Here is a 23,006-nt window from a genome sequence, read left to right as displayed (position 1 = left end):
AATTCATCCTTTGGAAACGTAGCCTCAGCTGAAGTTTCTTTATCTGCTCCTAACTCTCTCAGCTGCTTTTCCCAAAAGGATTTTTAATCCCCTTAGCCCCGTAACTGGCTATGGTGATGTTAGTAAAATAAATACAGCCTGGGCAGGTAAACTGCTTGCCTCTGCAGTGTAAAATAAATGGAAAGTAAAAACTGATAGGGAGTACATGTTTTGGATTCCGGTGTGAGTCCATTTGCTAAATATGCTGGCTTTTAGTAGAAGAAAATCAGTGCAAAACAAACCGCCACATCCCCGAGTGCCTGATCTCCAGTTGCCAGAGACAGAACCAAGGGCTCGTAAACAACCCACGTAGTGGCTTCGCTTTCTCACAAGCCTCAGTGTTGTGCCAGACTGGGGCTGGGGAAGGATTTATCGCTACAACTGCCTGTACAAGGTGTGAGCCATTGGCACAAAGCTCAAGATAGATATATCTTCCTACCCAAATCCAGGGTATTTTTGTTTGGTTTTTTTTTAATTTTTTTTATTCTCTTTCTCAAAGGTTAAATGGTTCCCACAGGGTGCAAGAAAGGGTTATTGAAAGCAGCAGGTCCACTTTTGAATATTGCACTTCTGGTAAATCTCTGATCCAGCATCTAGTGGTTAACCACTGATACAGGAAATGACATTTAACGTTTTATCACTCAGCCAGAAATGGAAGAACAAGGCAAGTCTGTATGTGGTGAAGATGGATCATTGCCTGCTACCTTCCCCTTAAAGGCATATCATGCCATTTAAAAGGAAATGTTTTTCCAGCCGGGACTTTTTTCTCTCTTTTGTGTACCTTTCTGCTTAAGCCAGACTAAAAACCTGGAAAACAAATCCTCTTCTTCCCCTCTCCCCGAGGTTTTGCCTATTAGAAGAGGGGTGATGGCCTTATAAACAACTTAAATCCTCTTTCCTGCTCTTTTGTGTCTTTTGGAAGTGTATCCCAGGCCCTGGAGGAAGCTGAGGGAGGGGGGGAATATGAAGGAGGAGGGGAGGAACCGGTCATGGAAAATTCAGGTTTCAGTAGGTGGCACTCTCTGCTCTGACTCAGGGCTCAGCCTGGCCCTGGCATGATGTGCTGTGTTTGATGGAGGCAACCATGAGCAAATGTGCTAGAGCGACAAAGGAAGAAAAGAAAACAGTAAAAAAAAAAATAAAAAAAGAAATCATCAGAATACGGGGCCGGAACTTCAGCAAGTATAAATTGCTGTGGTTTATTGATTTCAGTGTAGCTGCATTGGTTTACAGCAACGAGCACCTGCCTATTGTCAGCACAGGTTGACCACAGCGGCCGTGCTTGCTCTCTGAGCTGCTAAAACTTTGTCTGACTACAGAGTGCATATTCAGGAAGCAAACAAGCAAACTCCAAAACTAAATTGTATGTCCCGGTCCAACTAAGTCTCAGAAGGCTGCCAAATCTGCCTGTATAAATTCTAACAGTTTCAGATGTTTTCATCGTACGTACTGGGGTGAAAGAGAAAAAAAAAAAAAAAAGCAGCATCGAGGCACTTTCCTCCTGCAAATAGGGTACGTGGGCAAGTGCTTTGGTTTTTCAGCTGTTCCGGAGGCCATTTCCACCTAATGACACAGTGTGAGATGTTTTCCAAAGAAAGAGCTTCACAGATTGCCAAAACTTTCCTGGAAGTGAGCACAGAAATACATTAGAAAGCAACATATTAAAGGTAGGCCAGTCCTCCTGGTCTGTGGGGCTGCGTAAAACAATTTTCATGCGCCCAAGAGACGCAAGAAGTGAATGCTTCAGAGAGCCGGTGGGCGGTGACAGCAGCAGAGACCTCCCTGAGAAGTTCAAAGGCTACCCGATGAAGGCAGCTCTCCAGAAGTCCTGCTGCTCTCTGGCTTGGCTGGAAGTGAAGCTGGTTGATGGGGTGAGCACTTGGATGCTGCAAAGCTGGCTTGCTCAGTCCTGCGGCAAGGATCATGGACCCCACTAGCCAAAACCTACTAGGACAGCCTTCTTAAAGTTTAAGCACTGAAACCACTTGAGAGCCATCCTTGCAACATCACACTGGTGGGTCAGGCAGAGGAAAATCAAAATGTCTGTGACGAGACAAGCTCAGATTTGTGTTCAGCTGGAGGTCCGATGTGTACTGGTGTGAACTGGAAATGAGGAGTAAGGATCTGCAGGAAAATGGTCAACAGACTTCAAAACAGGGTAAAAGAGAATAGGGTAGTGCAGCTCTCACAACACTGAGTGTTCAGTTGGAGTGTTGGCTCTTCCCTGCTGCTAATTCTCCTTTTTGGTTGTGGAAACTTACCTTGAATGCAGAACGTGGAGTGAGGAAGTTCTGGGCTCCCCAGTTCCAGAGGGACAGGGAACTACTGGAAAGAGTCCAGTGAAGGGCAACAAAGATGATGGAGGGATTGGAGCATCTCCCTTATGAAGAAAGACTGAGAGAGCTGGGACTCTTTAGCCTGGAGAAGAGAAGGCTGAGGGGAGACCTTATCAATGCCTACAAGTATCTCAAGGGAGGGTTGAAGGAGGAGGGAGCCAGACTCTTTTCAGTGGTTCCCAGTGACAGGACGAGGGGCAACGGGCACAAGTTGGAACATAAGAGGTTCCACTCAAATATGAGGAAGAACTTCTTTGGGCTGAAGGTGACAGAGCCCTGGCAGAGGCTGCCCAGGGAGGGTGTGGAGTCCCCTTCTCTGGAGATCTTCAAGCCCCACCTGGATGCCGTCCTGAGTGATGTGCTCTGACAAGCTCTAGGCAATCCTGCTTCAGCAGGGGAGTTGGACTAGATGATCTCTATTGGTCCCTTCCAACTCTACAAATTCAGTGAAATTCAGGGAAATTCAGTGAAATTCAGTGAAGCTGTGGAAGCTGTTTGGAGCGTGCGGAGGAGGGCCCTGCAGAAACACACGTGCATTGGCCACAAAAGGTGAAGATGCAAGTGCATTCATGGAACCAGACTCTCAGCCCTTAACACTGCGGTTTTTTGATACCGCTTTGGTGCATTTTGTACATCCAAAAGCCTACCCTGTCTGAGGTGTCCTGGGCTATGTAGAAAAATCTCTTTTCTCCAGCCTTGCAAAGCAGTAGGTCACTGGTCCTGCCAGAAAGTCTCCAGAGACTTGAGCAGGTCTTTGGCCTTTCAAAACGTTTGCCAGCAAAGAGCGACTGGTAGATCAGGGCCTTGAGCTACACCTTGAGAAGTGCTACTATTTATCTCAGCACTTGATTGCACCCAATTACTTGCTAAGATCATGTTCTTTGTAAAAAGATCTGGAGCTGGATCCTTCCCTCATTGTGACTCTGCCAGCTGCCGTCCCCAAAGCTATTTTTAATCAGACAAGCTTCCCCATCCCTGCCAACAAAACTCGTAACAATTAATAACAATAAAATGAAGGTAGCCTGGGTAGATGAATCGTGCTGGCTCTGTAAATCAGCGGCAAAGGCTGCTGGGGAAGATCAGGGCTGCATTTTTAATGCGCTGCTTCCCTTTGGCTGTATCCCGGGTCTCCTGGTTCACACTCGGTCCCTCCAGGTTGCCGTGCTGCCGGTCTCCGGGCTGGCTGTGGCAGGTAGGCTGGCAGATGGGCACAAGCACCTCGGCACAGCGTGGTGCTTTGATCCGTCTCCTTGCGGATGTGAGGCGGGTATGAATGATCCCGCTTACGTGCCCATCGCGTTTGTGCTGCTAAGTTCATTAATGCCGGGAGCCGCGTGATGACAGGGGGGAGCTGCACCCAAAGAAGGCTTGGTGGTTAGGTTAATTCTCAGCACTGTCATGTTGCAGCCTCTGGTGTGATTATTTTGCCTGCGGGCGTGTGCGTCCCTGTGCTGTGATCCTGTCAGAAGTTAAGCCGTGTTGGGCTGGGTTGGAGCGTGGACAGGAGGCCTCCAAGGACAGGCTGCTGAAGCCATTTCAGGCAGGGATCAAGGACAGGCTGCTGAAGCCATTTCAGGCAGCGATCCATGACAGAACGAGAGGGAACGGCTTCAAGCTCCAACAGGGTAGGTTTAGATTGAACATTAGGAAAGAATTTTTCACCAAAAGAGTGATAGGGCATTGGAACAGGCTGCCCAGGGAGGTGGTGGAGTCACCATCCCTGGCTGTGTTTAAGGGCCGTTTAGATGCAGTGCTGAGGGACATGGTGTAGGGGAGGACTTTGTAGAGTAGGGGAGATGGTTGGACTCGATGATCCCAAGAGTCTCTTCCAACCTGAATGATTCTGTGATTCCATGAAGCAGTAGGTGGTACTGTGCGCTCCGCCAGCACTGCCGCAGCGCCCCAACGGGGAGATGCTGAGATGCCAAAGGTTTTCCTGCCTGGGTGCAAGCTCTTGTTGCCTTGCCCACAAGTGTGACAACAAAACACTTCCTGCAATTTTATTGGGGAAAAAAAAAAGAAAAAGGAAAAAAAAAGAAAAAAGAAAAAAAAATAAAAAAAAAACCATAAGGAAGTGAGTCCGAAGGTACTGTCCTGGCCAAGTCCCAGGCTGGGTGTTGTTATTTGCTTTGCTTCCCTATTGACTTCTTCCTGCTGGACAACATATTTCTCCACCCTGGCTCCAAACTGCTTGATAATGTTGTTCTTCAGCTCTTATGCCCTAGTCCAGAGCTGGAGGCCTTCACTGGTGGGGAGCTGCACAATTTTAAGGCTTCTGGAAGGAAGGATTATTAGGAAATGGAAAAATAAGAGGAAAAGATAGGCAAGAAGTAGATGAGCAAACAACTCCACCACCTCCAGCACAAAACCAGTCCCCCAGAAGCGTGTGACTGCTTCACAGTCATCAAGGATTGCTCTCCCAGGCCCCATGGGGTGGCATGCTTATCTCCTGGGGGAAAAAAGCACTGAAGCTGCTCTGCTGATGCCTCAGCCAGCAAGGGCACTGCAGCAATCACCTAGAAGAAAAAGATGCGAAAGCAGGGACAGCAGAAGGGCAGCAGCCTGAAGAGAGCCCTGGTGGCCCCTGGTGAAAGGGAAGGACAAAGCTGGCTCCTCTTTTGCTTGCCTTTAAATCTCTCTTCAGATCTCCTTAGGATCCTTTTTCTCAGCATGCCTGTGAAAATGAACCAGAAGTGATGTCATTTCTGAACTTGCTGATAAGGGTGGCCATCTCACTGCAAAAAGCTGTTTGGCTGGCCATGAGGAAGCACAACGTGACAGCCCCACACAAGCCCAGCCTCCTCTGGGCTCCAAGATTTTTGCAGCTAACGACAAACAGAAGGGAATACATGTCTTACTCTGACATTATTTTTTTTTTACAGGTGGAACTCTCTTCCCAAAAGAAAAAGAACAAAAAAACCCGGCAAAATTAATAAGCGACTACTTTGTGCTTCCTTCTGAAGAATAATTGCCAAGGTGATGTTCGCAGGACCCTGGGAGGTGGTGACGTTGAGGCGGGTGGCAAGCTACGAGTAACGGTGCTCATCAAATAGGCCACTGCGAGGCAAAGCAGCAAAAATCCTTCTGTGCCTGCCAGCTGGGGAACGAGGTAGCTCTGGAACCGTGTACTCAGAAAACTCTTACTTTGTTCTACTACCCAGGGTTTCTTATTGTAATCTATGACACAAGTACAGATCTATTTCAGGCAGTTTTAACGTAAGTGGGGGAGTATCCAGATATTTTCTACTGGTAGTGCGTTGCTGTGAGCACTAAAATTGAGATGCTTCTCCTGGACCAGTCTGAAGTTACCAATGGACCTCCCCCAGCCTGGGCCAGACGGTAGCCGCCGAGGCAGGGTACGTCTGCGCTGCTGGGGCTGCAGGTTGCAGTGGTTCCAGGGGTGGCTCTGCAAAGACACCACGCTGCAAATCTGCTGGCACGTGGCCACATGGCCCTCCCTGCCAACCCAGGTATTTCATCAGCAGTCCCTCACCACTTCTACACTGCTAGCAGGAACCCAGGGTAAAGCTGGTTTGAGAATATGCGTGCAGCTGACAAATTGCACCGCGGTCATACTAAGCACGTGCTTTGGTCTGTGACTGTGCATAGAGAATATGCGTGCAGCTGACAAATTGCACCGCGGTCATACTAAGCACGTGCTTTGGTCTGTGCCTGTGCATATGGAACAGGCTGCCCAGGGAGGTGGCTGAGTCACCATCCCTGGATGTGTTTAAGGGCCGTTTAGATGGGGCACTGAGGGATATGGTGTAGGGGAGGACTTTGTAGAGTAGGGTAGATGGTTGGACTCGATGATCCCAAGGGTCTCTTCCAACCTGAATGATTCTATGATTCTATGATTCTGTGAGCTGGGACTGTTTAGTTTGAGGAAGAGGAGGCTGAGGGGAGACCTCATCACTCTCTACAACTACTTGAAAGGACACTGTAGAGAGGTTGGTGCTGGTCTCTTCTCACAGGTAATTAACGACAGAACAAGAGGGAACGGCTTCAAGCTCCAACAGGGTAGGTTTAGATTGAACATTAGGAAGGAATTTTTCACAGAGAGAGTGGTCGGGCATTGGAACAGGCTGCCCAGGGAGGGGGTGGAGTCCCCATCCCTGGCTGTGTTTAAGGGACATTTAGATGGGGTACTGAGGGATATGGTGTAGGGGAGGACTTTGTAGAGTAGGGGAGATGGTGGGACTCGATGATCCCAAGGGTCTCTTCCAACCTGAATGATTCTATGATTCTCTGATGATTCTATGACCTCACTTTACGTGTACCACTTGTTTGCATGAAGTAATACATGAATGGCTGGAGGCCTGCTGGCGTTAATTATTATTTTGTGGCATGGTCTCTACAGTTAAGGTGCTGAGCACAAAGGCATGCCAGCCTGGTTGAGTCCTCTGCTTACACGTGACAAAAAGTCCTTTTATTGGTAAGCTGGTGTTCCAGAAAGGAAGAAAAGCATACACAATCTGCTTCATGGAATGCTTTAATAGTTGGCGCAATCTGTTGGCAGAGGTTCTCAGAAGACCTCAAAATTCTAATTCCAAAGGAAATGTCACCTGAGCAAGGTTGCCTGTATGTCTTAAGAGATGAAAACACTTTTTTGGAAGAGTGGTGGAAGGTAAGCTGATTTCTCCTTGACTGCTTTGCTCTTTTTTGGAAGAGTGGTGGAAGGTAAGCTGGTCTGATTTCTCCTTGACTGCTTTGCGTGATTGGAGCTGCAGGGAGCTCTGCAGGCAGGGCACACGTATGCACACGCGTGCACAGAGGCTGCTGATGTTGGCGTGCGGGCTCCGGGCAGCCACACGGGTCACCTCTCCCTTGGGCATCCTCAGCTCCTGTCATCAGGTGTCAAATTCACACCATCCCCATTCAAGTTAGCCCCAGGTGCTCATCTCGGCCACAAGGTCCAGGCCAGCCTGCAACAGCTGGGCATGGTAACACCATGTGGTAACATGGTGGTCTGGCAGCAGGCGTTGAACGGGCGTGTAATCACATACCACAGAGTCCTGTGATAAATTCAGGCTGATTTAACGTCTTCTGCAGGGAACATCCAGTTTTTATTCCTAAACTTTGTGTTGTAAATTTATGGAAATGAGCTCTATGCACACGAGTGTCCTTATGCTGTTCTAATGGCAGCCTTAATAGGGATGGTGGTGGCTTCTCCATGCCAAACAGAGTACGCAGCACTTCAGTGAAACCCATGGGTGATGGACGACTGCTGTGACTTGCAGTTGGGATGCATGAAACAGTTTGTGAGCCCTTTAGTGGTGGTTTGAGTTTTAGAAAACAAGCAGAGCAGTAGAGGAGGACTAGAGCTGGATCTCGTGTGTTGAGCAAATGTAGTCCTTCATTGCAGGTTCCAGCTGTTCTGATGGTCTCTGTATATATACTTTTAAATTTTTTGACAAGAAGTGAAAGACGCGACAGTGCTGCACTGGGAAATCCTGTGAACAGCCTTATAGGCAGGAAAGTGATATGAAGCAATTCAACGGAGATTAAAGAATGGTTGGAAAAAACAGCAATGCAAGTTCCAACTTGGAAAAATGCACACTGGAAAAAAACAACTTGAAACTCAAATATGCATCAGGAATAAGTAGCGTTGAAGAGATCGAGGAATGATAGCAGCTAGCTGATTGGAAGTGATATTTCTCAAGTTGCAGAAGTGGGCAACGTGTGGGAAGGCACCCTCTTACATGTGGGAAGGCAGAGCATGTGGGGTATTGCCCTGATCCTGGGTACTGCACTTCTAGGCAGACAGGGGCATGCTGGAGGGGATTCAAGAGCAGCAACGAAAAAAAAAAAGGGGGGGAGAGGTTGTCTCTGTGTGAATATGCTAACCCAGATTTTTTTTCCATAAAGTAGTCAAAAGATGACAAAGAGGGAATGCAGTCACTGTCGCCAGAGTTAGAAAAAAGTAAATGGTAAACAGATTTACTTAAGGCTGTATGCAGGGGGGTAATCAGGAGTAATGGGAGTGCTCTGAAAAAAGGAGCATTTAACTGAATATCAAGAATCTCCTTGATGGAGAGATGTGCAATGCCTTGCAAGGAAGTGGTGGAAACTTCATCCCTTGGGGACATCTAACACTTGACCACACAAAGCACTAGGAAGTTTATTAGAGGAAATGACTGCATTGGATAGGCGGGGGAAGCATGATGCAAAAGATCACTTTCAATTTATCTGAATGTATGATATGAATGGAAAAATATGTACCAGGATGTTTGTGATTTCCACATTCAGCAGTCTTAAGCTGCCTCCCATCTATAGCGATGATAGACTAATTTATTCCCAGGTTGCTCTTTTTTTCCACTCAACCAACTTTACCTCTCCTAATTTGTGCTGTGAAGCAGTAACCTTAGAGCACAGAGGAATGGGAGGCTTTTTCTCAGAATAAGCAATAGTTTTGATGGAAATTCTCACTTTCTGGCTGGATAATTAATACACAGGGCAGAAGGCTGTCATACTGGATTTGTGGGTGTCACCTGAGTGGGGTGCTCCTCCTTTACTACACTGGGAAGAAGCTCAGTGTTCGCTGTGGAGGCACATGGCTTTTATGCATTCCCTCGTGGGTTAAGTGAGCTGCTTGCATTTGCCATCAAAATTGGCTGCCAGAATGTGAACCGGAATGCTCGAAAGTCCTGGTATTCATGCAAAAAGACAAACGCAAAGACATATACACACCAAAAAAAAAAAAGTTCACAGCCAGAATGTTTTGAAAAGCACACACCTCCCATCTGTGCAAGTGCTTCCCTGTCCCACCAGGCACTCGTGGCTGCGGCGGTACAGCAAGTACTGTGTTCCTGCAGGCTCCCAAGATTTTTATTGTTGCCTAGATATTCGGAGATCAGGTGGTCAAGCTACAGCTTCAGAGCAACGGAGCTAACCAGGGAGAGGGGGGGAAAAAAAGATCTAAGTGTGCATCTGGATGTGCTAAAAACCCAGCCTCGCTGCCGAGCAGCTCCTCGAGCGGTGTCCCATCGCTGCAGCACTGGTTTAACCCCGTGCTCATTAGCCTTGACAGTCTCCCTTGACAGCGTGCCCTCTCTATAATCTAAAGCTGTGCTTGGAAGATAAGAGCTTTGTGTACTGGTTATAAACAGCAAGGCTGGAGTGGAAATTCACAGGGCTGGAGTCAGAGAGCAGCTTTGCGGCTACGTCGAGAAAGCCTCAGAAAGGGTGAGGGGTCCTTCTCTCGGCGCACTCAAAGCAGCTTCTCCTCCAATCCCTCACAGGGCCTGCGTGCTTTTTGTTCTGCCCCCACCTCCGCAAGTCCTTGTGCTGAAAGGTTTTTCTTGTTTTATTCTGGAGTCACTTTGGATGCATTGTCCATGAAACGCTTGGTAGTTTCGACAAAGCAAGGTGCTTGTACACCATTGCTGAGGGGGAGGGAAAATAGCAGGGCAGGAGGAAAAACACTTACCCTGGGAAACCTTTGAGAATCTTGGGGTTTGTTTTTTTCTCAGAGCAAAGACTGATTGTCTTTTGAAACGTCCATAGTTTCCATGATATTTGTCTTCTTGTACCTCTTGGCTCTTAATTGGTTTGGAAAATTCCCATGTCTGTTCACTACTGGAGTACCGAGAGCCTTCCCACCACCCTTCTCGCTCTGTCTATTGTCAGATCTTGCGTAAAAGCTGGAGTTGGGGGGTTCTCCTTCACTAAAAAAGAAAAAGGAAAATCTAATGCTTCCATTTCTACATGGGCGAAATGACAAGAGCTGCAAGTGGTTCTCAGTAAAGGATAGGGGTGGGTTTTTCAAAAATATTATTTGGCTTTGGCAAGAGAATATTATCTAATAGCCTTGGAAGTCATCTAAAGAAATTGAAGTAAGAATAAAGACATCAGCTGTGAAAAGGTGCACAGCCTTCAAGCTTCCTAGCCCTCTGTCCTCCAGGCTTTGTGTTGTACCAGATTAATATACCTTTTCACTCACCCAAATGCTTAAAGGTTTTCAGTGGGCTTGTCAAGGCAAGCAATGTGAAAAATATGGGAAGCTAGAGAATAGGTTCCCAACTGGTATCCTGTTTGGAGCAATATTTTATGGCTGTGAAGCAGATGCGTTGTCTTACTCTGTTGAGCTCTGTCCTCGGTGAGCATATACTAAGTGTTACAAGAGCAGCTGTAGCCCAGGACCTGGTGGGGACACAGGAAATAAAGCAGAGGAAATATTAGAGGTATACCCAGGTGCACAGATGGTCTGGGGAGGTCCCCAGAGTGGGGAATTAAAGTAGCAAGCTGTTCATCTTTGATTCAGCTGTCTCCCTGGACTCCAACATCCAGACTGTTCCACATTCCTGGGGCTTCTGCCTGCATCGTCTCTCAAATCCAGCATCTCCTTGTCTGTCAGCCAACACAGGGAAAAACTAGATGTGGGCCCTTGGTCTTGCCCCCTTCGCTGCTATTGCAGTAGCCTGGGTGCCTGTGACAGATCCCCTCAAGCCTCCTAAACAACATGGTGCTAAAACCTCCTCTTTTGGCTCACTGCTTTGACCACCACATTGCTCACCTCTTTCCTCCTTCTGCTGGATGACTCCTCCTCACCTTTGCTTTTCAGGTCCTCTCAAGAGTAGGCTGACCCTGCCCATCTCATCTGATAGCTCTATCCTCCGTGGCCCGTTTTCAAAGGTGACCTGGCTCTCACAGCCCAAAGCCCCATTCTGGCTGGGAGACATTCCCCCCTAGACATCTGCAAAACCGTTTTCCTCTCATTTGGATCTCCGAAAAGCCACCACTCCCTGCACCCCACCAATGCCTACCAGGTACACCAGAAGCTGGGGCTGCCTGGTCTCTGGCAAACAGCTTCCTTGTGTTATTGATACCTTGTCCTTCCCTTCCTCCTTCGCAAGGGCCTAAACAAAAGTGAGATTGTGCAGAGGATATTCATGTGGTTTCATTAATTCCAGGCTCCTAAATTATGTGGAGCGAGTTAGGCTCCCTACAGAGCCAATAAAGGAAGACAACACGTAATAAACCTCCTAAGTTGCCCTACACTTCTCCACCAACTGCATTGGGAGATTACTTATCCAATTTAGGTAATAACAACGTGCCCCCTGAGGCTCCTTCCCCTTTTTGTCTGTGACCAGCTTCTTCTCTGAGAAAGAAAGCGTTGGGGAATTACGTGTGTAGCAGAGAAAAAAAGGCAGGTGCTGATATGAAGTGGCAAAGAAAGAAACTGATGGGAGATGAGGATGAGGAGACTGGGATGATGTGGATAGGGAAGGAAAAACAGGAGATGAGATGAGGCAGTGAGAAGGACGCAGAATGCTGAGGCAGAAATGAGCTTAAGATGTAGTAGTGGAGGAAAGATAAATACAGAAGAGACACTGAAAGGAAAAAAAAGAGACAAGAGCAGCAGGAGGCAATATGATGTTTATCAGAGAAGTGTTTGTAAGTGGACAGGCAAGGTAGAAGCCACCAGAAAGGAAAGGTACATTGGAAATGATACCTAATGGGAGTCTGGGAGAGAAAGTCCAGCAGCGATACTAAAATGCTTGAGGAGAAGACCCTAAAGAGGTACAAACCCAGAGAAGAGAAGAGTGTGGGTACAGGAAACAAATGCTGACAATGTTTTAAGGAATGACACTGTGCCAGAGGAAGGTTTAGTTGAACCCAGCAACAGAAATGTTCAGAAAGGAAACAAAACAAGCAAAAAAGCAGCAATAAGTGGAGGACAAATGAGCAGAGGAAAGGCAGTAAAAGAAAAGTAGGCACAGAGAGCCAGGATCTCGGCTTGCTGCCTTGGAGTCTTTCCAGAGACTTTAGCGAGAGCAGGTTGGGCCCCGGGGCATTTGGAATGAAACTTTAGCCAAACCCCGTTCTCATAACTCCTATGTAAAAATTATCTATCTTCAAAGCCATTCTGAGATGTATGTATGCAGCCCCATCCCTGCCAATCCTATAAAATCCGAGCTGATTACTGCTCTCCCTGGGGACTGACTTGGGTTTGTGCTCTCCAAGTATGTAAACACTCGCTGTTTAGGTCACACCTTGCCACGGCAAATCCAGCCACTGACCTATAAAGTGCTGCAGCTTAACTCTCAGTAAAATAGAGACAGATCAAGGTGTCACGGAGTTGGGCTCGAGGCTGCTCCCTGGGGAAGGTTCTGCGCAAAGGTCCTTTAGATGGAGTCCATGTGAAGCAGTGGTTTCCAGCTGGGATGGTCTTTCTTAATCAGTGAATTTTTGATCAGTGAATTTTTGAAGGCTGTTCCCTGCCAGACTGTTATCAGCCTTTCTTGCCTCCATCCAGTAGCACTCTTTCCTCCCAAAGAATGACCACAGTGCCTCTGAAAGCAAACAAAGCACAGGACAGGTTTGGCAAGACCTTTCAAAAGGAAAATATTCCCTCTCCGTCTGAGTGGTTATGAATAATGATCTCTGTAGCACATTTAGTTCAGACTTCAAAGCCTTTGTCAGTGAGGTTGTGTCAAAGCTGATTTGAAACACAGACTGACATAAGTGAAAGAACTTGCAGGAAATACAATTCTTGCCCAGAACAGATTGTCAGAGTACCTATGGCCACCTGGGTTAAGCTGCTTTTTATAAATGGCTAGATTTCCTTTCTTAACACCCTCTCCTGGCTTTCTGTCTGTCGTCCTCTTCCAAAGCGAAGCGTGGCTTTTAACGCTGCCTGCGACAAAGGCAGAGGGTGCAAAAGCTGCCGAGCATCTTCAGCAATGGCCCCTCTGCAGCATCATCAGCACCTGCAGCCGGAGCCCAGCCTGGGGGACATCCCCCTGGTCACCCCCGTCCCGGGGCGATGACCCTGCCGCTGCCTTTCCACGGGCTGCAGCAGATTTGCCTGCCCCTATCGAGCTGCGTTTGATGAACATCAGAGTTGAAAACAAGGCCAGATGAAATCTGCTGGGCTCCTTTCTGTACCCCACCCTCTCTCTCTAAAGCACTCGGCCTCTCGCCCTCCCCCTCTCCTCGCAAGGAGAGAGCTCTTGTGGTTAAACCTTCGCTAAACCGAGGTGCAAGCTGCTGAGATGCCAGGGTGATGAACATGAAACCAAAAAGCACATGAAAGCAACCACCCGGCAGCCCTGCCACAGCTGGATGGAGCCCAGTCGTTGTTAGACTAACTACATGGGCATGACATTGCCCTTCCTGGCACGGCACGCTCCTTCTCTGAGCCAAACACAGACGCCTCCATCCACTTGAAAAAACAACCCAGCCAGAGAAACCCCACAGGTAGACATTGCAGACGGTGGGTGCAGAACGTTCTAGAGTCCACCTTGCTCCCAGAAAAGCAGGAAGTGTTGCTAAATCTTTTTTTCTTTTTTCTTTTGGCCACAGACTGATGGCACGTTGTCTACCTTTACCTCTGTTTGCTGTGGCTTTCTGACAGAGGGGTGGTGACCACAGAGAGCATGAGCACCCTGAGGCTGCTGAGCCCAGTCAGCACCCACCTTGCAGCACAGTGAAAGCCCATGGACATAATGAGCTCCTTGTTCAGCTTTGGTGCGTGTCTTCTCTTTGGCAAAGCCTCATGGTGTCTGCTCTAAACCGACTGCTTTTGTACTTACGTGTGGGTATGGTCATGTAGGTGGCCCACAGCGAGTGTGGAGCAATTTTAGTACTTCCAGGCTCTAGGAGAAACACTGGTGATTGAAAAAAAAAACACAACAGAGAGCAGAGGGCAATGGGCAGCATCCAAAATTGTAAGAGAGGTTTCACTGGATTTTTTGTAGAGGCAGAAATTGGGTTGGATTCTGCCAGGAGCTGCTGAAGCTGAACTCTGCATTTGACTCGGTGGCTGCCTTGGATGAGGGGAGCGGACCCAGATTTTGGAAAAATGCTCGGAGTTTGCGTGCCTTCGTTTTTGGATACCAGCAACCTGTTTTTGCAGAGGTACCAAGTTAGTTTTTTGATCTCAGTAGGAGTTCTGGGTGCGTAATACTCATGCAAATCAGGCTGCAGGTATCTGAAGTCAGGCAGCCAAAAACACAGGCGCCCCAAATTTGCAGGCTGCTTATTATGTAAACGCGGCTCAAAAATCTCTCTGCATTTCACTTTCCCATGTTAATAATGCTGTGACTCTAAAGCACTCCTCAAGTGGACCCTGGGAAGAGAGTTTAAGCGATCATTTAGCAGGAGAATAAAGCATCCCAGTCAGTGTCATCCACTATATTATTGACAAGAAAATGAGGATCAAAAGACCTAGAGTTTCTTTCTGACTGTCCTTGCCTGTCCTACGTCCCTGAACATACTGAGTCATTTCTCTGTGGTCCAGGTTGTCCACACCAAAAGTGCTGACCTTGAAGATGTGCGACGAGTTGTTCTTAATGCTTGCAAAACCCAGGGGAGAGGTGATCCTGGTTTTGTTCGGTGGCTAAGGTGAACAGTTTTGGGAGAAGTGCTGGTTAAAGGCAAAGATCAGGATTTTTTCCCCTAGAAAAAAATGAAAAAAAGAAACCCAAATATTTCTTATTATCCTAAAATGCTATATGTGATCCAGAATGGTATAATCTCCTTCTTATTCCTGTTATTTAATATCTTGCTTTTATAAATGTAGGTCAATTTTTAAATTAAAATTGCCGTCCTGAAGGGAAAAGTCAAAAAGTTTCATTTGACATTTCTGGAACAAATAATTTTTGGTTCTGCCAGACGAAACTTTTTCAAGCCTATAAATCTTTTTTCCTGCTTTTTTTCAGCTGAAACTATTTACTCACTTGACTTGAACTTGCAGTTCTTGTCAGTCCATCTGAAATGCCATTTTCCCAGAAAAGACAGTGTGCACGAACGTAGTTCATCCAGCTGAATCCAGGCAGAGGATTTTAGTCTCATGTAGTTGGTTGCTGATTTGTAAACTGGCCGGCAGCCTGTAGCCTGGTAGCCAAGTTGCCAAATTGTTCTTTATTTCTATTGAATGAACTTCTAGGAACTCCAGTGAGTAATCAGGGGCCTGTTTTATTAGGCACCACACACCCGTGTAAAGCCCAGGTTACCCATGCTGCAAAGAGCGTATTTCTACCAAGTAGTGAAATCAGCTGGAACAGAAAGGTATTTGTGGGCTGCAAATAAACTAGAAGCTTCTGCTGAAAAGATAGTTGAGAGAGTGTGTGCCTTGTCCAAAGGCATCGAACTAGAAGCTTCTGCTGAAAAGATAGTTGAGAGAGTGTGTGCCTTGTCCAAAGGCATTGAAAGCAACGGGAGCATAAGAGTGAGAGACTGGGAGGTAACGGGAGCTATGTTTGGATGTTGGCTTGGCATTTTGCTCATGGACAGCAGGCAGCAAGTGTGCTGGGGAGCTCCTGTGCAGCCCTCCAGGAGGAATCTTTTCACAGAGTCACAGAATCACAGAATGGTTTAGTTTGGAAGGGATGTTAAAGTCCATTTAGTTCCAGTCCCCCTGCCCTGGGCAGGGACACCTCCCACCAGACCAGGCTGCTCCAAGCCCCATCCAGCCTGGCCTTGAACCCCTCCAGGGATGGGGCAGCCACAGCTTCTCTGGGCAACTTGTTCCAGTGCCTCACCACCCTCAAAGTGAAAAACTTCTTCCTGAGATCTAATCTAAATCTGCCCTCTTCCAGTTTGAAGCCATTACCCCTCGTCCTATCACTACGTGCCCTCTTCCCTGGCTTCAGAGTGGCGTTATTCTTCTCTTCAATTCCCTCACTGGAAATTTGGTGCTGGGGATAGAAAAGATCAAAATGCAGTTGATTAATTAAATGCCCCTTTTGCAACTTCTTTTTCGTTGTGTTTCTGAAGCAGAAAATAGAAGTGAGTATTGGTGGCGGTGATGGGGAATTTGCAAGTGGATTTTTTGGGGCTGGTTCAAGGCAGGAGCCTGCAGCATGTGGGTTGGAAAGTCTGGGCACTGGGCAGCACGCCTGGGCTGCCCAAGGGGCTGGTGGGAACCCACCTTGCAGCCTCTGAGATGCCACCAAAGTCGAGGCACTGCTGTAGCCTGGTCGTGCTGTGGCACGCTGCCTTTTTTTTTCTTTTTTTTCTGATGGAAACAAGATCCATGAGAAACTTTCCATGGGGGGTGCCATCGGCAGGCGGGTACCCCCGGGCAGGGAGGCTGGGAGAGCCCCGCTCCGCCGCGCGCACAAGGAAGGAAGGAGCTGACGGGCTTGTTCTGGCAGGCTGCAGGGGATGGAGAGCTTGGGAGGACCTCAGCTGCACCGATGTCCTCGCTCACCCAGGGTTGGGGAGGCAGCAGCCACCGCTCTGGAGCAGGGGGCTCAGCCAGGGCAGGGGAGAGGAGCCCAGGAAGACACTGCCCTTCCCCGGCCCTGCTCAGCCACTGCTTCACCTCAGCTCCAAAAAAGCAGTGAAAAAGCGGGTGCCAGGAGAGGCAGCGTCACCCTGGGCACTGCAGCCCCTCATGGGCTCAAGGCCATTTCTGGTATGGCTTGTCCTCCAAAGAGAGGGACCCCACCATGGAGAGGATGGACCAGGCTCCCCAGGGCAAGGCCTGCTGCAAAGGATGGTTTTGGAGGTTGCAACATGGAGCTGGGCTATGAGGAAGCTGAGATTACCATGGCATGTCCTCTTATGCCCCGCCACGCAGTCGGTTTCCCTCCAGGCGCTGTGTGAGAAAGTGAGTGTGGATTTAATTGCCGTGGTGGCACAACATCCAGATGTTTTGAATACTTCTGTAGATTCCTCCTTGTTTGTGATGTGGTTAGGGTTGCTGGCAGCAAGGTGGGGAGTGTTTTGCTTTGTGTCAGAGGAGAGAAAGTGATAACCCACTGTGATAGATGGGTGGCTACTGCTCGCTGGGGCCACCACTGCTGCTGCCAGCACTGCTGGGTGGGGGCACGTTGGAGCTGGAGAAGCGCAGGACCCCAGAGGCCCCTTGGCAAGGTGGGGATGGACTTGGCACAGCAGCTCAGGGGGTGAAGGCTGCTGGACTCAGCTCTCGGCCTGGGGCTGGAGGTGAAGGCACACGAGCAGCAAGCGAGGGCTTCTGCCCTGCTCGGCTCCACCTCATCACAACCATAGCTCTGGGATGAAGAGCTTGTGCGTATTTGATCCTGAACAAGACCTGGCCTTGGTCAGGACACGGAATACAAATCTTCTGGGGGTCCTGGATCCAGAGCAGGGGTTAAACTTTGTCTCTCTGGCCTCACCTCCGAGCAGGGGTTAAACTTTGTCTCTCTGGCCTGACCTCCAGGTGGACCTTGCCAGTGCATCCCTTGCCATCCTTGTCAGTCCAGACCCAGCCCACGGCCCCACGCCACTGGAGTTACTGACTCCAGGTAGACCCCATGAGTATGAACTTCCAGCCCAGCAGTTCAGCTCCTGGTAATTGAAACTCCTGTGAAGTCCTGCTGTAAGTGGACAAGGTGGCAGTGGAGATGGCATGCTTCATATGGGTGTGTAGGACAGGTCTGAGTAGTAGTGTACATTAAAGAGTGACTGCATGAATAAAAATGAAGCTGCTATTGGAAATATTCGCTGCAAATGCTTACAAAGGGTTATGGGTTGGTCTCTTTTCCCAAGTAACAGGCAATAGGACAAGAGGAAATGACCTCAAGTTGCACCAGGGGAGGTTTAGATTGGATATTAGGAAAAATTTCTTCACTAAAAGGGTTGCCAGCATTGGAACAGGCTGCCCAGGGAGGTGGTTGAGTCGCCATCCCTGGAGGTATTTAAAAGACAGGTAGACGTGGTGCTGAGGGACAGGGTTCAGTGGTAATGTGGCAGTGTTAGGTTAACAGTTGGACTTGATGACCTTAAGGGTCTTTTCCAACCTAGACAATGCAATGATTCTATGCATGCAGACTTTCTTTGTCTGGAGCATATATCCCAAGACGCAGAAACCTCTTCCAGCTGAGGATGTTGCTTGGGAAGGGCACTGCCTGCTCCTGCCCAAATGTCTGGGTATGAACCATCCCTCAGAGCTTTCAGTCTGTCTGGTAAGTGCCACGTGCTGATCTTAGCTGGGCTCTCGTGCTGACGTCTGCTGAGGCTGTGCTTCTCCATGCAATGCTGATGCTGGGTGTTGCAGCTCCCATCTCGGGTCAGGCGTTTGATGAAGGTCAATCTGTTTTCGTTCTGGCTGTGCCAGTGTATCACCCTGTGTTATAGGGCTCTCCTTCCTGGGGAGGTGCTTTGGGGAACAGCACCCCAGGGTTGGCTGATGCAGAAGTTGTTGCAGACCTAGGCTGTATTTTCCCCAGTCTCCCTCTGCGGTGAGTGTGTGCAGCTGTAACTTTCAAAAAACTCTTTCCTCTTGTGTCTTTGTCTCCTCGATCGAATAAACAGCTCCTGAGCATTCTTTTCTCCTTTCCCAAGGCTTGGAGATCCACTCTGTTTCAATGGCGGTAGCTATCACACCAGTAGGGTTCCTCACCTTATCAGCTAAACCAGTTCCCTGAAAGCTGGTCCAAAGATCAGGAGGGAGGTGGTGGTGGTTTTTTTTTTGTTTTGTGCGTTTTTTAAGATGAAAAATGCTTCTGCATTTTATATATAGTCTTAAGGCCCACACAAAGAAAAAATTTCTAATTGTTCCTGGTGCAATGTGTTTGGCAGTGAGGAAAAAAAATGTGGGTGGGGAGCACAACACCTCTTGCAGCATCCTTCTCACCTCCTTGTAGGGGGAGGCCAGAGAACGAAAACAATTTGTCTTTGGCAAGCATTTGTGTTTTTTGGTAGGGCTCAGAAGAAGAGGCTAAAGTTGTTGACTATAAATGCAACCAAAGGGCTACGCATGTAGTGTAGTATCTGTGCAAAGTTGCAAAAAAAAAAACCCTAAACAGCCTGCAGGCTTAAATTCAATTAATGAATGCTATAAGTTTAAGGGAAGAAACAGAGCATGGGGACCAGGAGGCAGGACTGTTTGGTTGCATTGTTGGCTTGGCAAAGTGATTCATCCTGTGCTTGAACAAGTCCAATCCAGGAGGTGGTGGGGGGTGCACCAGGAGAAATGCTCAGGCTGAAGGTCTCAGCGTGGCGTGGCTCTGCTGCCTGCACGAGCAAGGGGTCACACTTAGGGGATTTCTGGAGGCAGCTGCCGCGTGAGGTGGTGGCAATGGAAGCTCCTCACATGACGCTGAAGGACAAAACTGACCTCCCCTTGCCGAAATCCCCTCAGTGTTTTTCTTGGCCTTCACCATGCAGCAAAGGACCAGAAGGGCTCGAGGGGAGGGAGAATTGCTCGGAGGCAATCGGAGACATTAGGAAAGTACCCGCTGCCCCTGTGAGCAGAACAACACCCGTCTAGCTTGCAACACCCATCATCTTCCCCCAGCTCGTCTTCACTGAGGCTGCGGAGATCAAAATAGTGGTGGGAGCTGGCAAGTGAATATCCTGGGGATTTCAGAGCCTGGGAATTACAGCAATCTTGTGTGGAGGTGGTTACTTCTGTGGCCAACTCCTTATCCAAGACGAAAGGGATGGTTTTTGGAGGGTGCTAGAAGTGCGTGTCACAGTGCCAAGGAAACAGCCACGAGACTTGTGATGTGTTTTGGATAATCAGATGGAACTTGTACTGAAGTGAACTCCCTTTATGGTGATTTTTATCTTGAAAAGGATGAGGCTTGTCTCTAAAGCCTACATGTCGGGTGGTCTTGCCACAGGAGATCGCTGGCGGAGGGCAACAGTGTTGTCTGGGGAGATGTGGTGCTCCTTGGTGAGTGAAGGGGCAGCGTCTGGAAGGACAACAGGGTCCAGCCTTGGGAACTGGAGCTTCCCGTAGAAACCACAGGAGTGCCCTGTGCTGCTGCTCGTGGCTTTGGTCTTCCTCTGCCTTGCTCTCATTCCTCTGCCCAGCCACGGAAGTCATTAGCCCTCGGACAGAGAAGCAATAGGCTCTTTTAAAGCAGACCTGTTGGCTCTGTTGGCCACTCTCAGATGGCTGCAAAGAACAATTTTGGGAGGACACAACTGAAAGGGAGACGATAAATGGTGACGGCTGCAGTTGGAATCCTTGAAGAACTGTGCATATACAAACTCTTTTGAAGGACACTGGCCAGCTGCCTGCATCTGCTCAGAGAGCAGGACAGCCACTAGTGTTGCTGCTCTGCTACGTGGAAAGAGCGTGCCATGCCCCAGGAATTCAGTTTTCCAGCCTGGGTTGCTCAAAAGTGAGTTGCTGTGGAGCTCTGTTGGGTAGGGATGGGTAGATAGATGACAGAAAACACACAGAAAATGGCTGTGTAGAGCTCCATGGGAAGCAAACAGTGATGAGGAGCTGGCCCAAACGGGGGATCCAGCTGGGCTACAGTCTCCCAATTCCTTTGCAGACTGAAGTCCTCCCCTCTTCTCTCTTTGGGGTGCATCTAGCTGTCCTGCAGCGGCATTGCTCTTTGTGCAGCCGGGTGGTAAGTCAGATGGTGGCACTGAAGTGGCTGAAAACCAGCTTCTTCTTTCTATTCCGGCTATTTTCGCCTAGGTCAGTGTGTGTGGTGGCTGCCAAAGGGCTGGTGGTGCCAACGGGAGGGTGGTGGGAACACGTGGGAGGACCTGGGTTTACCAGACTGACATTTGTGGCTGAAGATGTGGGAGAGAGGCTCCCTGCTGTCAATTAGGGTAGGCCAGGTTGCGTTGGCTGCTCCAGAGGACGGGTCACAGGAGAGGTCAGGGATGGGAAGCTGGTTCTCTACCATATTTTTATCCTTTTTCCCCCTTGTTAGGCTCAGTCGCAGCTGCCTGTGCCTCTCGTTTCTGCAGCTGCTCCTGGAAGCAGCGTGTTGTCTCCTGCTGGTTTGTAACAACTCGTGCTTCCCGGTGGGCTGACACCTCTTCTTTCCCACACAGGCACATCCATTCCTGTATTTGGATGGATTTGCCGTGGTGTGTTCTCAATTTGGTTGCACGTTAAGACACTCTTAATTTTCGCAGATGCGAAAGGTGGCTCAAATGCTCAGGGACAGTTCCCATGTCTGTGGCCCGTGATTTATATTCAAAATTGGGGTTTTTTTTAGAATTCTTAAGATTTAAATTACAGCCAAATAGTTTGTCTTGATAGGTCATGTTATTACCACAACAGCTGAGACAATCTGTGAAGCCAGAGGTAACACCTCTTGGCTTGAGTCCCATTGGAGGATAGGGGCAGATGTCTCCTCTGAGGAACAAACTCCTTGGAGAAGCTGAGCTTTGTGAGAGACCAGGTTACTGGCCCACAGTCATAGCACAAGGCCTGTGAATTTCTTTTGTGGCTTCCTAGGGATGCTGGCAATACTATGACACGGGACATAAAAGAGCCAAAGACGACAGGACAGTTATTTTGTGGACTGGAACCATCTCACTCATTGCATACAGACCCCATGTATCTAGAGGCATCTGTCTGAAATGAAATAAAAGAGTATTAAACTGGAAAAAGTAGGAGTGAACTAGAGACAGAAGATGCTCATTTTCTGACTAGGGCTGCTTAAATGGCTCTTGAAGAGATGAATCAATTGGTTTTCCCCCTCTGCTTTTCTGGCCTTTGGCTCTAACGAGCTCATTACAAATAACCTCGCCCCCATCTCCAACAGGTGGAGAGAGCGGGGTGGCTCTGCCCTCCTCTCCGCAGCAGCAGCTTCAGTTGCTCAGCAAAGCCTCACAACACGTTCTTTTTTATTTTTTTCCTTTTCGAAAGATGACTTCTCAACCTAAGACATGAAGCTCGGTTGACATTTTGTGGAGGACGGATGAAAAAGGGCAGAGCTGAAACTCTTTCTTCTTTTGTAAACAAAGGCCGGGAGAAAAACAGTTGTTTTGAATTTAAAGAAAATGTTTTCATTGGAAAACCGAATAATTCCCTGCAAGACTTACAACTGAATGAAAAATGTTTCCTTCCTTCTAAAATTCTCTCATATAAATATTTACCCTTTTTCAATCAGCATCTCACACCCGTAGCCATGCTGTGTTGTTTGCTTTTCAGCAGGAACTGGGTCCCTTTCCCTCCATCCCTTCCCGTGCTGCACGTGTCTGCTTCGGCCATGGATGCTGCACTTGGGGATCCCCCCCAACCCTTTTGTTGATGTTCTGGAGCATGAGAGCTGGATTCATCCCACAGCAACTCACCATCTCTTCTCTTGAATATCACTCAAAAAAGTCTCTGTTGGATCATGCCTGACATGAAAGTAAAAAGACATAAATGGCTTTATCCTCACTTGCTAGCCTGTCTTTGTCACCTGCACTTCCCAAACCAGAAGCATTTGTCAAAACAGAAGGATGCACATCTCCAGCACATCCCACCAGGCCGGTGCACATGTCTTGGCTATCTCAGATGGCACTTGTGTTTTGCTCCTGTCCTCCCTCTGTAGAGACCAGCCATTGTGCTGAGCTTTTCCAAAGGGGTGTTGCTTGCCCCATCGCTTGTCCCCTGTTGAGCACTGCTCCCCAAGCCAGGCTCCTGCAAAGACCGTGGCAGAGGCTGGTTGGGCACGTGGACATGGTGGGGGCTTGACATTAGACAAGGAAAACTCTGCAAAGCTGCTAGATCCGAGCAATTTAGAAAGAGCAATGCAAACAGAGAATCAATGGACATAGGAGCCTAAAGGAAGAGTCCGATTTCCAGTTGAAATTCCAGATTTCTGTTGACTTCAGTGAAAACTGTGGATTAATTAGTCCTTTTGGAAATCGAGCAGTATGTTCTCATGTCTTGATGTGGACTTGGCTTAATTTTATGAAGGCTTTCTTTTCTGTATGCCAGACATCCTTTGGTCTGAAAACATTTCT

Source organism: Calidris pugnax, unplaced genomic scaffold (genome assembly GCF_001431845.1).
Source record: "Calidris pugnax isolate Ruff unplaced genomic scaffold, ASM143184v1 scaffold298, whole genome shotgun sequence".
NCBI classification, from domain to species: domain Eukaryota; kingdom Metazoa; phylum Chordata; class Aves; order Charadriiformes; family Scolopacidae; genus Calidris; species Calidris pugnax.
Note: the sequence above shows the minus strand (reverse complement) of the source record.